We start from the raw sequence: 15,583 nt of genomic DNA, 5'->3' as shown, positions 1-15,583 counted from the left end.
TAACATTACTGAAAATTTGCTGGGCTAGTGCACTGAACAGTAACATTTTGTATTAAAGTGTTTAGGCCTTTAATTTTATTAATGTATAAAGGCTTTTAGTGTAAATACAAAACTTAAGCTTAACATTCGGCATCAATAACCTTGTGGTTGACGCACGTAACTTTAGATTAAGGGCAACTGCGACCCATGTTCGATTCTCGAGGTCCTTTGGTCCTTCTGTAACTGTCTTCCAGTTTTAATAAGCATATTGTTGATCATGCAATGTTGTTCCTGACAAACAAATTTATGTTGTTTTTTATATATATATATATATATATATATATATACAAACACACATCTATACAAATGAAAAACTACGGTGGGGACACATGTCGAGCAATCTAAATAGTTTTTTGGTATCTTACAGATATGTTCCAATGGTCACCAAATATGGAGGTGGAACTCACAGCCCACACTAAAATATGGGATTCAGGCAGGAGACTTTATGATGGCTACAAACATACTCCTGTCTGGGAATAACTACTATAAAGTCTCCCACTTGTTCAATTATATGAATATGGACTTTGTTGGGAAGGACTTATTCTTTAACATTCAAGACACCTATTGCCTAAGAGCAATCAAGGAATTTTGGGAAGGGAAGAGATCTACAGCGATCCAACGGCTGCAGGATAAAGACAGTGTTGTTGTGCTAGGTTTGTCCCCTGGTTTCTTCAAATAATGGAAATTCAAAACTTAAATTCTGTGTGCAGAATCCTCACATCATAATGTAGTTTATTTGGTAATTTTTTATGTATTTATTTATTTTTTATTTAGATTTTTTTTTTAATGACAAGGTTCTTTTCCATTTTTATCTAGCTTTTCTTTCATCTTTTATTGTACTTTTCAAGTTTGTCATTTTAGTTCTTGTTTTGAAATCATTGTTGTGTTTGACTTTTACAGCAGATGGAAGAATGGATAGTCCAGGACACTGTGCACAGTATTGAACCTACACCATGATGGAGAACGAATCAAAGGAAATCATATCTGTTGTGACTGTTGACAAAAGGCAGACCCAGCGAAACTCTGTCATTATGGAAAGAGAGGCTTTTGTAAAAACCATGGACAAGCTTCTAACTGAAATAAAGCTCACAGAAATATGTACGTATGCTCACACTCAGATTTCTTCTCTTATGAGTAAGTTGGTATTATTTACAGTACAACTGTAAAATCCTTTTTTATGTTTAGTAGATGTGTATGATTTATCTGTTGCATGTATTAACTTCTAAATGTCTCGTTTTTGTTTTGTTTAAAAGATCCTAACTCTGGTAGATACAAGGAATCTGGAGTACTTCACTCATGGGATATGTGGCATGGAGCGAAGAATCTGGCCAAGAAGATCACTACACAGTGGGTTTTCCTATTTTTGAAGTTTCAGATGTATGGACATTTAAACATATTTCTCAATCATATTCTAAATATGTTGTTTTTGCATTGTAAGGCAGGACAGCTGTCAGGGCAAAAGATACTACTGAAGTGGACAAAAGACATTGTTAACCACTTCTGGTACTGTTGTAAGGTAAGTAATACCACCAAATTCGTACTATGAAATCTTGTAAGTAACTACATATATGTTTACATTTAGTACAGTATTGTTAACTGTCTTGAGGAAGCCTTGAGAAACAAGCATTTCATCATGTGGATAGACTGACCATAAACAAACCCGAAATTGATAATGAAAAAGGCCCAAGAATCGTAATCCAAAGCACTTTGCACACACATGGGAAGTCTAACAAAAATGTAATTTGTATTGCAAACACTTTATACATACAGACTCCAAAGTCAATATTCAATCTTTTGACACACTGCCAGCATTAGATCAGAGCGCACAAAGTACAACATCATAAAACATAAACTATTGATCAACGTTTTGTTTGTTCCACCGTCTGATCTAATCTCCAGCTGTTTCTTGTAGAAACTCTGGAGCAGTGTGCTCCACCATGTTACCAATGAGCTCAAATGGTACCTTGGCCAATGCATGTGTGACGGGGCGGTGAAGGGCAAAAACTGACACTGATATACAATTAAAATTAGAGCAGACTACGCCACCCCGTTTCAGTGAACGGGGAAATTTATACCCAAAATAGCACACAGGTTCGTTACCACTGAACACCAGAGACGTGGATATAAATACAACAATGCCTTTATTTCACAATAATTAATTAAAATGTAGATTAACCAAACAAAAAGAAAAGAAACAAAAAACTTTCCGGCTGAGGTTTACCAGTAGGGCAGCTAGCTGAACAGAGAGTACCCGAAGACACACCACTCACCCAAATACGCCCCACACAAACACTCACGCCACACCACACACTAAGTGAGGGAGACACAAATATCAATGGCAAAAACACGGTGAAAGAAACACCACCACCACAGGGCCAAGACAGCTAGCTTCCCTCACTGGGGGCCTTCAACTCCTGAAATAAACAAAAAAAAGGGAAATGTAAAAAAACACAATTAGTTTAACTCACATTCAGTCTAACAACTTGCAATAGAATAAGTTCACACCACAAAGGGGAACAACAATGGACAATTCACTGGCCACAAGGGTCAAAGAGATGGAGATACTCAACTAGGTTCATACCAAAAGCTCATGAACCTAGACATGCCATAAAGCAGCAAGTTGTTAAAGAGAAAAAAACCAAAAATAAATAAAGCAAACAACACAATTGAAAACAGCAGACTTCAAATTAAAATCACAGAAAATACAAAAAAAACACAAGTTAACAACTTAAAGCTGAAAGGAGCTTTCAGCAAAAAGAAAAAAAAAGAAACTCAAATCAACATTAAACCAAACAAACACGTTGCTGGTGGCAACTGATGAAACGAAGCAGGCACCGTTAAGGGTACATCCTGCCTTAAATGACAGCTCGGACTAGCCACCCTCCACCTAAGCCACCAGCAGGAGCGGATGATAATAATCACATACAGTCACAGTCGTAAAAATAGCAGCAGAACAAAACAGTGCAGTCTTGACACTGTCTAAGGAGCATTTGCCCTGCAGTCCACAATAACGAAGTGCTCACGAGCAGAGGCACTAAAATGGACAAAAAAAAGTTAATAAATAAAGACACCACCCCAATAATGCTCAAAAGGACTAAATATACATACCCAGAAATAGATCGTCAAACACACAGGTTCAGCTACTCACAGCTTTATCCGTACTCTGCGAACTTCAAATACACAGGCGTTCTAGTGCACGCACACACTTGAGTGAAGGACAGCCGGTACCCAACAGCAACGTCGTACCAATCGTGACCATAACCTGGCTATAAACCAATGTACACACTCAAATAGTGCACAGACACTAGCAGCAACGTTAGCCAAACAGCAAGATACATACCTCCCGCGAGCTGCGCGCACACACAATGATTATACGATGCGTACCCAGGTGACAAACTGCGCCTTAAATACACCCGGAGCAGCAGCCAATAAGCTGTCACACCTGTCATTCAGTGGAAAACCACGTTTAATAGGGCGGTACCTAGACTGCCCTACTACAATCTACCCCTAACTCTTGCAACGTCGCCCCGACGATGGACAAAACCCCACAATGGCCAGGGAATGACTTAGTGCCAGGGCCTGAAAAGGGCAGAAACAGCATTAGACGCAGGAGCTACCATGGAAACACCACCCCTCCCTGCTTCCACTGCATGAGGGAGGTGGTGTCGATTAGAATGATGACCGGCGTTCACTCGCCTCGTCCGCCGCAAGGCAAGCCCACTATTACCAGGCTGATCTACAGGTGAAGGTTCCCTTACTGACTCTAAATCTGGAGGCACCACACCAGGTGGTCCAGGAGCCGCTGGAGCTATAGAGTCAATATTTTCAGTTAGACATCGAGTAACAAGGGCAGGTGAAGGCACTGGGTCCCTTAGTGTTAGCCCACCAACCCCCTGTGGAGTTCCAGGTACCAAAACCCACAGATCAACCTCCTCCAATGGGGAGCCCTCCGATGGTGGTACCTCAACTACCCCAGGATCATCGGCAGGAATAACAGGGGGATCTCTTCGTACACGGGTCTTCAACAAAGAGCGGTGAACCCGTTTTACCTTACTCAAGTTCTCTACTGGTGCAATTGTGTACACTGACCCACCTGCCGGAGGTGCTCTCACTACCTGATACACCACTGGGCTCCACAGGTCCTGGATCTTATGGCGCCCTCTCACACCATAATCGCGAAGGTAAACCAACTGACCCTCCCCCAATGGTTCATCACGTACTTGCCGGTCGTGCTGCTTCTTGCGACGCTCGGCCGTCACCTTCAAATGTTCTCGAGCCCCCTCAAAGGCCACCTGTAACCTGGTTTGGTGCTCCAACACCCACTCATTCACACCACCAGACAACATCTCTTGGCTTCTGCCCAACAGAAAATCTATAGGGAGCCTTGGTTCTTGCCCAAACATCAGAAAATAAGGTGACTCACCAGTCGCTTGATGAGGTGTAGTGTTATAGCAAAAGAGTACCTGAGGGAGAGCAGAGACCCAATCTGCCTTCCGAGAGAGCGGTAAAGTGCGCAGGAGATTATGCAGCGTCCTGTTAAAACGTTCACACTGCCCATTACCTGCTGGGTGGTATGGGGTAGTGCGGGACTTCTCAATCTGATAGAGACTACAGAGCTGTTGTATTAAAGAAGACTCAAAGCTGCGGCCCTGATCAGAATGAATGCGTCCAGGGACACCAAACTTATAGAACCACTCCACCACCAACGTGCGAGCCACCGTCTCAGCACGCTGATCCCGAGTGGGGACCGCCAGGGTGTATTTTGTGAAGACATCGGTCATTACCAAGACATTTTCCAACCCTGAGCGAGATGGTTCCAGCAGTGTAAAATCAATGGCCAAGATCTCATTTGGCCTAGAGGCCAACAGATGACCCATGAAACTGCGGGCTACCGGCTGCGTATCCTTGGCGACCTGACACCTTTCGCACTCCCGACACCACTGGGCTACATCGGATGTCAGTCCTGGCCAATAGTAACGCTGTTGCACTAGCTCAGTGGTCCGTTCGACCCCTTGGTGCCCATGCCCCTGGTGCACTTGAGTCAAAACTTCCTTACGCAAAACAGCTGGCAAAACTACCTGGAGAATTTCTTCACCACCGTTAGAACGAAACACACGCCGGTGCAGAACCCCTTCTTTATCCAGCAATCGATCCCACTGACGCAGTAGGACTAGGGCAGCTTTGGACAGCTGGCGTCGCTCCTCAAAACTGGGGAGTATTCCCAGTCTCCAGAACACCAAAATCTCCCCAATCACCGAATCTGCCTCCTGCAATGCCTTCATGTCACCCACCAGACTAGGAAAAACAGAAACGACAGCTTGGGTAGCCTGCATCACTAGATCTGCCCCTGATGCTTGTGCCAGGACCTCTGGAATCTCCGTCCCGGGTAACAAACCTCTCACCTCACTATGACTAGCAGGGTCCTGTCTGGAAAGGGCATCAGCATTCCGGTTACTCCTCCCTGACCGATACCGGATATTAAAATCAAACGCTGCAAGCTGAGCAGCCCAGCGCTGCTCTGTAGCCCCAAGCTTTGCAGTGGTCAGATGGCTGAGAGGGTTGTTGTCCGTGTACACAATGCACTTCTGCCCTAACAAGTACTCCCTAAATTTCTCAGTCAAGGCCCACTTGAGCGCCAAAAACTCCAGCTTCATGGAGCTGTAGTTGGACATGTTGCGCTCAGTGGGCCTAAGACTGCGGCTAGCATAAGAAATTGGCCGTACCTTACCTCCCTGTTCCTGTGAGAGAACAGCTCCTAAGCCACCATGGCTAGCGTCTACCTCCAAGATAAAAGGCAGGGAAAAGTTGGCATAGGCGAGTACTGGGGCAGAAGTAAGCCTCCTCTTCAGCTCATCAAAGCACTGCTGGTACTGCTCAGTCCAGGCGCTAGAGAAACCCTGCCCAGTTCTTGCTTTAGGCCTAGCAGCAGCCCATTCAGCTACCAACTTGTGCAGAGGGGCTGCCAATTTTGCGAACCCCTCGACAAAGCGGCGATAATAGCTTGCAAAGCCTAAAAATGAACGCAACTCCTGCACACTGGTGGGTCGTTGCCAGTTAACTACAGCCTCAATTTTACTGGGGTCCGTGGATACTCCCTGAGACGAAATAACATGTCCCAAATACTTTACTTCACGTTGGAAAAATGCACATTTACCCAATTTAGCCTTCAGACCCTCATGTTCTAGACGACTTAGAACTACCTCCAACCGCTCTAACTGCTGCGACACCGAGGAAGAGAAGACTATGATGTCATCGAGGTACAGAAGTAAAGACCTACACTGCTGGTCCCCAAACATCCGTTCCATTAGACGCTGGAAGGTGCTTGGGGCGTTGCAAAGCCCAAAGGGCATGCGGTTCCATTCGAACAATCCGAAAGGAGTGCAAAATGCGGTCTTGGGCTTGTCTCTCTCAGTGACGGGGACCTGATTGTACCCACTAGCCAAGTCCATAGTGGAAAACCAGCAGGCCCCCGTCAAAGAGTCCAACGACTCCTCGATGCGTGGCAAAGGAAAGGCGTCCTTCCGGGTCTTTGCGTTCAACTGACGGTAGTCTACGCACATCCGCAGACTACCGTCTTTCTTTTTAACAAGGACAATTGGGGATGCATATGGGCTACAGCTCTCCCTTATAACGTTAGCCTCCAACAGCTGATTGATGTGAGACTTCACCACTTCGTATTCTGAAGGAGGTATACGCCTATACCGCTGCCGGATGGGAACACTATCTAGCAGGGGAATGTCATGTGAGATCAAGCCGGTACATCCTAAATCACCCTCATGAGTGGAAAACACAGACTGGAACCGGTAAAGCAGGTCCCTTACCTGACCCTGTTCTGCTTCTGACAACACCGACAAGTCGAGTGCATCAATTTGTTCTTTAACACCGGAGATCACTTCACAATCTGGGGAGCCCACGGTGGCCGCTACAGACCGGACCTCACTAACTCCTGATGGCAAACTAACCACACAAACATGATTTAGTGTACCAAGGACAGTGTTAGCATAGAGAAACACATCAGTGGTTCCCACATTTACTACAGGTAAATAAACAGTACCTCGTGTAACCTGCACCAGTACAGGAGAAGCCAACAGACCAGCTGGCAACCCAGACTCTGGGGGTTCAAAAAGAACAGTGCTCTTGACATATTGTTCGGAACAAGTTGCTGCCACAAACTTCACCATGCCACCTGGGATACGACATGGTCTCCGCCCTCGCACTCTAACTCTTCCTGAACGTACCACAGGAGACTGATTATCAACTCGACGGCAATATTGCAGTGCCTGAAAAACAGAATTTGGGACATCTATGGTTGAAAGTGAATCAAACAGGGCCGGTCCATGCTGTCCAAAAAGCCCCTGGTAGCATCGACTGAGAACATTCATTCCCAGAACACCTGGGACCCTTGTACACAAGCCACCAGGAGGATCCCGTACAACAAGCACACCACATCCTGTAATCACTTGACCACACAATTCAATGCTCAATTCCATATAACCAATATAGGGGATTGAAAGACCATTAGCAGCTCTAAGCTGCAACCACTGGCACGATTTAAGTCGATCCTGCCCCCATGGTTCGAAATGTTTCCGAAAACAACTCTCAGTAATTGTAGTTACCATTGAACCAGTATCAACCAGAGAGGGCACTCGAACTCCGCCAATTAAAACATCAAGGTGTGGGCATGACGACATTAAATGCGACATATTTAAGATGTTTGAGCCAGTTACCTCCCCACCCGTGCTATGGCCCTGAAGCACGGTGGGGGCTAGTTTTCCGACGTTGCTGATGGGCTAGGCTGTCTAACTCCAGTTCTTAGCGGGATGGAGTGTGAGGGGAGCTGAGGGCGAGAAGGGACACGTTCCTCGTCGCAATCTCTGGCAAAATGACCAGGCTTTTGGCACCTTCTACAGATAACTAGTCCCTGACGGGAAGATTGACCCCGCAACGGAGGAGCTTGTAAACGGGCAAAACTTTGTGTAAGTTTAGTCAACTGTGCTTGCTGGCCTTTAAGCATATCCCTCAACTCGGCCAACTCCGAATTCCCAGGTGACCTACTCACCCCAACAAATGGGTCCCCTTGCACCCCATATTGAATCCCATGAGCTGATGGAACAGAATGACTTCGGGCCCTTGTGCTTCCTGGCATACCCTCCCGCTCCCATCTAAGGGCTTCGCTACGCACCTCCAGCAAAGTTAACGTAGGTTGACGACGTATCAACTGCTTTAATTCACGACGGAGGGCGCTATCAAAAACATGTTCAACGAATTGGTCCCGTAGTAAAACATGTGAATTTGGCATACCATGAGGTGATCGTTGTTTCACTTGCTCAAGGAGACCCATCAGGACAAGGGAGAACTCCAACAGGCTCTCACCCTCCTGCTGCTTTCTTGAGAAAAAGGCCTCCTGCAAAGAAACATACGACTGCGAGCAACCATACAATTCCCGCAAAGCCGAAATAATTTGATCTGGGTCTTTACGTTCTACTTCTGGGCGGTACTTTATCTCTTCCCTTGCCTCCCCTTCTAAGTGGTCAAATAAATAAAACGCCTTATCTGTATCGGAAAGGTAACGGACACGCATACAAGCCTGGGCCTCCTCAACCCACTCTTCAATACTAAGCCCGACCCTGCCATTAAATTTTGGGCACTTTCGGTCTCGTGGTACGAAAACAAATCGTTCTGGTCTAATAACATCAACATTACTGGGTTGTGATGGAATGGATGGCCCAGGAACAGGAGCAGAGGAGTCACTGGGACCTAGGGGCACAGAAATGCGCTCCTGACGCAACCTCTCATTGTCTGCTCTTAACTGGGCAATCATATCCCTTAATTCTTGTAATTCCTCTTCCATACTCTAACTGCAGAAGCACTTACCAGTGAAAGATGAAAATAGGCCCGCGATCAGGGCTGGGTTTAATACAAGACGTGCACTGCTGTTCTGCTGCCACACCTCACAAAGGAGAGATCACTCCTGCAATACTCAAACAGGAGAATAAAGAAAGACAAAAAAAAAAAAACAACTGTATGTACACCCACGTCTTGGTCAAATGTGGAACACCCTGCCGACTACGCCAAAGTGTGACGGGGCGGTGAAGGGCAAAAACTGACACTGATATACAATTAAAATTAGAGCAGACTACGCCACCCCGTTTCAGTGAACGGGGAAATTTATACCCAAAATAGCACACAGGTTCGTTACCACTGAACACCAGAGACGTGGATATAAATACAACAATGCCTTTATTTCACAATAATTAATTAAAATGTAGATTAACCAAACAAAAAGAAAAGAAACAAAAAACTTTCCGGCTGAGGTTTACCAGTAGGGCAGCTAGCTGAACAGAGAGTACCCGAAGACACACCACTCACCCAAATACGCCCCACACAAACACTCACGCCACACCACACACTAAGTGAGGGAGACACAAATATCAATGGCAAAAACACGGTGAAAGAAACACCACCACCACAGGGCCAAGACAGCTAGCTTCCCTCACTGGGGGCCTTCAACTCCTGAAATAAACAAAAAAAAGGGAAATGTAAAAAAACACAATTAGTTTAACTCACATTCAGTCTAACAACTTGCAATAGAATAAGTTCACACCACAAAGGGGAACAACAATGGACAATTCACTGGCCACAAGGGTCAAAGAGATGGAGATACTCAACTAGGTTCATACCAAAAGCTCATGAACCTAGACATGCCATAAAGCAGCAAGTTGTTAAAGAGAAAAAAACCAAAAATAAATAAAGCAAACAACACAATTGAAAACAGCAGACTTCAAATTAAAATCACAGAAAATACAAAAAAAACACAAGTTAACAACTTAAAGCTGAAAGGAGCTTTCAGCAAAAAGAAAAAAAAAGAAACTCAAATCAACATTAAACCAAACAAACACGTTGCTGGTGGCAACTGATGAAACGAAGCAGGCACCGTTAAGGGTACATCCTGCCTTAAATGACAGCTCGGACTAGCCACCCTCCACCTAAGCCACCAGCAGGAGCGGATGATAATAATCACATACAGTCACAGTCGTAAAAATAGCAGCAGAACAAAACAGTGCAGTCTTGACACTGTCTAAGGAGCATTTGCCCTGCAGTCCACAATAACGAAGTGCTCACGAGCAGAGGCACTAAAATGGACAAAAAAAAGTTAATAAATAAAGACACCACCCCAATAATGCTCAAAAGGACTAAATATACATACCCAGAAATAGATCGTCAAACACACAGGTTCAGCTACTCACAGCTTTATCCGTACTCTGCGAACTTCAAATACACAGGCGTTCTAGTGCACGCACACACTTGAGTGAAGGACAGCCGGTACCCAACAGCAACGTCGTACCAATCGTGACCATAACCTGGCTATAAACCAATGTACACACTCAAATAGTGCACAGACACTAGCAGCAACGTTAGCCAAACAGCAAGATACATACCTCCCGCGAGCTGCGCGCACACACAATGATTATACGATGCGTACCCAGGTGACAAACTGCGCCTTAAATACACCCGGAGCAGCAGCCAATAAGCTGTCACACCTGTCATTCAGTGGAAAACCACGTTTAATAGGGCGGTACCTAGACTGCCCTACTACACATGCATGATTGCCTGCCAGAAAATCAGGAGAAGGAATGGCTGGAGAGCGGGTCACAGGCTCACAAGGCACTAGAAAAGATCTCAACAAGCGATGGCTGAAAGATGTGCACAGATATCTGCCTTTCCGGTAAGTTCAGTTACCACAAGCCTTTTTCAATGTTAACTTATGTTTGATGTCCGTGTAGACAAATAAAGGGCATAGCTAAACCTTTTGGGCTAATAATGAACTGTGTATGTAAACACTGGAAACATTTTGTTGTAAATTAATCAAACTGTGATATAATCTGCTATACCAGGAGTCTCAAGCTGGTTCCACAGAGGGCCTAGTGTATGCTGATTATTGGTACACATTTACCCGAGACCCACTGTAATTATGAAATATCCTACCCAGATAACATAAATATAGGACCCAGAACCGTTCGGGTCCCGGGTCGGACCTCTGGTTTCAGTTGTGGGTGGACCCATGAAGACCTACAGTATGTGGTATAATTCTTCGGAAATTATTTCCACAGATCTACCTGTCAGCTGGAGTCCTTTCACAACCACATCCTGATGTATGCAAGTAAGCGATTCAGTTTCTCGCCATCGGTTTATGAGGCAAGGAGTCTCCTGGCAGCCCTTGACTACAACCACCATATAAACAGACCACCACAGCTTAACAAAGACGGCAAAATGATGGAAGATTAACATTAATTTCTCAATGCACACTCTTCAGAAAATAGCATATTGGTCTACAGTTAATAAATTATCTATACCACTTTTTTTTTTACTTTGTAATGAATTAATAATTTTAGACCAACAGGTTGTTTTTTCCATAATATTATATTTTTTAAATATTAATGTACTTAAAAAAAAATATAACTTGTATTTTAAATAAATGTTTTATAGCTTCCGTCGACAATACCAAAAGAAATCCGGGAGATGGACTGTCTGATCTGCAGGCTGCCATTTTGAGGAAACCACTGCATTCTGAGAGGGGATTCTTCATCCTGATGACCCTAGAACACTCGGCCTCCTTCCAAATGTTCCTCCTCCATCCATAGACACCATTATTGAGTCCCATGTCAGTAGAGGCCTAGGTATGACCACCTGAAAGTTTAAACTGTAAATACTTTTTCCATAAATTGTCATTATACTGCAAAAAAAGACTATTGTTCTGTATTTTGCAACCGATGTGAAATTACACTGTATTCCTGTATATCTATATGTAATGTTTTTTCTCTTATAGGGACCGGCACTACACAGCAAGAGACAACGGAGTAGCAACGAATCCTTGTTCATCTGAACCCAAGGCCTTGTCAAATGAGCAATCTGGAATATATTTTTAGAGAGGAGACCTATATAGCAAAGCTGTTTATGAAAATTTTCAACACATGAGAGGTGTAAATAAATAGGATGCAAGTTTAATGTTCAACTCCGGAACAATTTTTATTTTTACTTCAAAAATATATTCTTTGGAAATCTAAATGTCTTATGCCTGCTCCTCTTGCTATTACTTATGTGCAGTATGCTATTAAGAAGGCAGTAAGGAACAATATCACAATTTACATTTTGTATACAGTGTATATATCAGGCGTGGCTCGTAGATTTAATTTGGGAAGCAGAGCAAATATTACTGACTGGCTTCTACAAACCTATTGTGCAAAATGTGTTATATGTGCTCAGCTTCATCATTTGAGATTCACAATTCATGCCTGAGAGATAGATATAGAAAAATATAGAGAGAGAAACTAAGTAAAAATAAAGATCAACATGAAACACAAATGAAAACAGCAGTGAGGTGGCTTTAAAAACCAAAGTAGTTATAACACTGTTTCAATGAAACCAGTGTATCTGCCAAATGGGTCTGAGTTCTTATCCCGTATTTTGGACACACAACAGCTGGGGATGACAACACCATAATGCCACAAGACAAAATTCCTTTAAGCGGCATAGCGGTTTTCCTGGTTGTCATCCCCAGGAAGCTGTGTGTCATGGAGAGCGTAAATGTCGTTTCTGAGCCGCCGTGCTAAGCGCACTACATGCTCATCTAAAATATACAATGACATGTGGGGCAATCTACTGATGCAGGTGGCCTCCATCATCCCACAACATTTATTCTCCAAGTCAGTTCACCTTGAACAGCTGCACCATCCAGGCACACATTGTAATGGTATTTCTGTTCCCTGAGCAGCTGGCTGGAGCACATCAAAGATGAGGCCAGGTTCTCTGTCCATGACTCTGACTAGGAGTCTACGAGTCTCCACCCTCACTCTTTCCTCTTCAGAGAGTCCAAGTGCTGCTCTAGTCCCTCTTCCTCTAGCTGCCTGTCTACCCCTGGTTGCACTGCTGGGTCCTGCAGTTCTTCCCGCTCTTGTCGCACCTCTCCTTCCTCTTGCTACTTTGTTCCCAACAGCACCACAAAAATATTAAGCAGCACAACATTGAAAATAACAATAAATGTTTTGTGAGCTGTAAATTAGCATATTAGAACGATTTGTGTAGGTGACACAGAAGAGAAATGATGCTGAAAATTCAGCTTTGACATCCTAGAAATGAATGACATTTTAAAATAAATCTACATGGAAAAGTCATTTTAAATTGTAATAATATTAAAAAATATATAACTGTTTTACTGTAATGTAAATGCAGCCTTGGTGAGCATAAGCAACTTCTTTCTAAAACATTTTTTTTTTAAATTCCTACCAACACAAACTTTTAAACAGTAGTGTATCTATTTGAGGTGCATTTTCATCTCAAAATGTATTGTGTGCTCTTAACAGATAAACGTTATACTGTAACATTTTCACTCCGCGCACACATAATGTCACCTGATTCAGCATATCAAACAGCTAATTATTCAAATTTGGTGTGATAAAACAGAATTAGAATGGCATTTCATGAAGTGAATAGCCATAACTAAACGTAACAAGAATAGAAAAATAATACAAATAACAATACATTACCTCGTCAGTAAACGTTTTCTGCTGGAGATGCTAGATGATTGGTTGTCATTGACAGTAACAACAACTCCCATGAGCCCACGCTCTTTCCCGACGTCATCAAAGTACGTCTTTTGTTATTATTTTGATTGAGTGACCCCTGGTGGCCAAAAATTCCATACTGTACGTTTAATGATACATATCCTTCTCACTCTTGTGGTATTTCTTACCTAATTATGTATGTGTATGCACTATGCATCCATACAAGTGCAAGTAGAGAGAGGAATCAAGAACGGGCATTCACTATCTGCACTAAAACAAGCCTCTCTGTGTCTTCGTGCCTCTGGCGTGTGCAGAAATGCACACAGATAACGGCATGCGAGTACCAAATTAAACTTGATTTAGCCTATTTTAGTGCTGGAATAAATTCAAACCCATTTAATGTGTACACTAGCAAGACAAAACACGAACATATAATTAATTTTCAGTCTATAAAGGTTAAACTTGAAATTACACCACAAATCAAATGCATGTTGTTATATGGATTGTGATCAGTCCATACCACAGATCAACAAAAGTGCTATGTTAGATGTGGTTAATTTTGCAACACAATTACATTAAATTGAACAACAAATGTAATTATATAGGGATTATAAATGTACAATTTTTTTTTTCAAAGTAGCATGTTCAATTTAATGCTATTTTAAATATATATTTGCAAACTTCCATTAATGGCTTCATTGTCAAAAGTGGTCAATACTGCCATATTTTCAATATATTAAAGGATCAAAAAGAGTCCCAGTTCATCCAGCTTGTCCAAAGCAGTCTTCATTTCTTCTTTAAAGGCGTTCCCTTACTTGTAGGTTTAGGACAGGTGTTCAATACTTCAAGCTCTGATCCCTCACTCTGATCTCCTAAACTATTGGCTGAAGACATTGTAGATGGTCAATAAATCTGTCAATTTAAAATCTGTCATTAGTAAATGTCTAATTTAATACCCTCTACATCATTTTAGCATTTTCTCCATTGCTCAATTTCATTAAATGCATTTTCCTGTTTGTTTCACAAAGTGCATGAAATCAGTACAACTGCTAAATTAAATTAGGCCATCAATTTGGGAAGAGCACAATATGTCATATGACAAATAACAAAGTCCATTAAAAAAAATAACATGTTCACAAGTCCCTATAGGCCAAGTCAAGTTTAAAGACTTTGTTTTATTTTTAACAATTGACTAGTTCTTTCAGCTAATTATTATAATTAAATATTGAAATCAGTCTCAAAATAAATAAATCATGTTATCTTCAAAAATAGTTATAATATAACACAAAGTATAACTTCAATCATTCATTAAATTATTCACAATGAAAAAAAAAACCTTTAACCTTTAAACCGTTAACTATAACAATACCATTTGTAATGCAGGGAGTACCACCACCACCACAAAAAAAAAAACAAACATTTTATTTTGTAATTTGAGCTATATGACTTGCCGTAGTTTGCTGTAGTTTTAAAGCGGTTATAAAAAGGTAATGCAGTCTTCCAGTGAGCGCGGTAACAAATCCCAAACAAGCATTGCTACACATATCACACGCCCCATCAATACCAGTGACTCTGCAAAAACAATGGATTATGGAAAATAAATTAAATATTCATACATTATAAATAAATAAATAAATATATAAATAAATGAAATAAATATCTAATAACATTATTAATATTCATACATTATCATTCTTATTAAATACAACTTTCTAAGACATCTAAACCCATATCCTAAGTCTTTTTATTCAAAAACACAAATATATCAGTCTATACCCTACATGCACTGAATTCATTTGTAATATTTCCTAAATTTCAAATCTAATTTTTCTTTACTAAACCATTCTTTCAGCCTTATAATTTCCTCCTTATACCAATGACAATTAATAATTACATGTTCTACTGTTTAATTAATATTACAAACATCACACATCCCTGTTTCATGTTTCCCTATTATTTTAAGCTTACTATTTAATCCAGTA

The 15,583-nt window shown here is 42.1% G+C and overlaps 1 long non-coding RNA gene across 2 annotated transcripts; it reads left to right on the top strand.

The window, feature by feature from the left end:
* Window positions 1-365: 365 nt before the first annotated feature.
* Window positions 366-1,555, top strand: LOC113072935 (uncharacterized). 2 transcript variants are annotated; one of them, XR_003280410.1, is made up of 4 exons: window positions 366-692; window positions 940-1,137; window positions 1,293-1,386; window positions 1,478-1,555. It is a non-coding gene; the product is annotated as an uncharacterized LOC113072935 (long non-coding RNA). The 2 variants fall into 2 exon arrangements; XR_003280409.1 differs by having other exon boundaries at window positions 940-1,173.
* The last annotated feature ends 14,028 nt before the right edge of the window (window positions 1,556-15,583 follow it).

This window comes from Carassius auratus, unplaced genomic scaffold (genome assembly GCF_003368295.1).
Source record: "Carassius auratus strain Wakin unplaced genomic scaffold, ASM336829v1 scaf_tig00011025, whole genome shotgun sequence".
In the NCBI taxonomy this organism is placed as follows: domain Eukaryota; kingdom Metazoa; phylum Chordata; class Actinopteri; order Cypriniformes; family Cyprinidae; genus Carassius; species Carassius auratus.
This window is presented reverse-complemented; position numbering and strand designations above follow the sequence as displayed.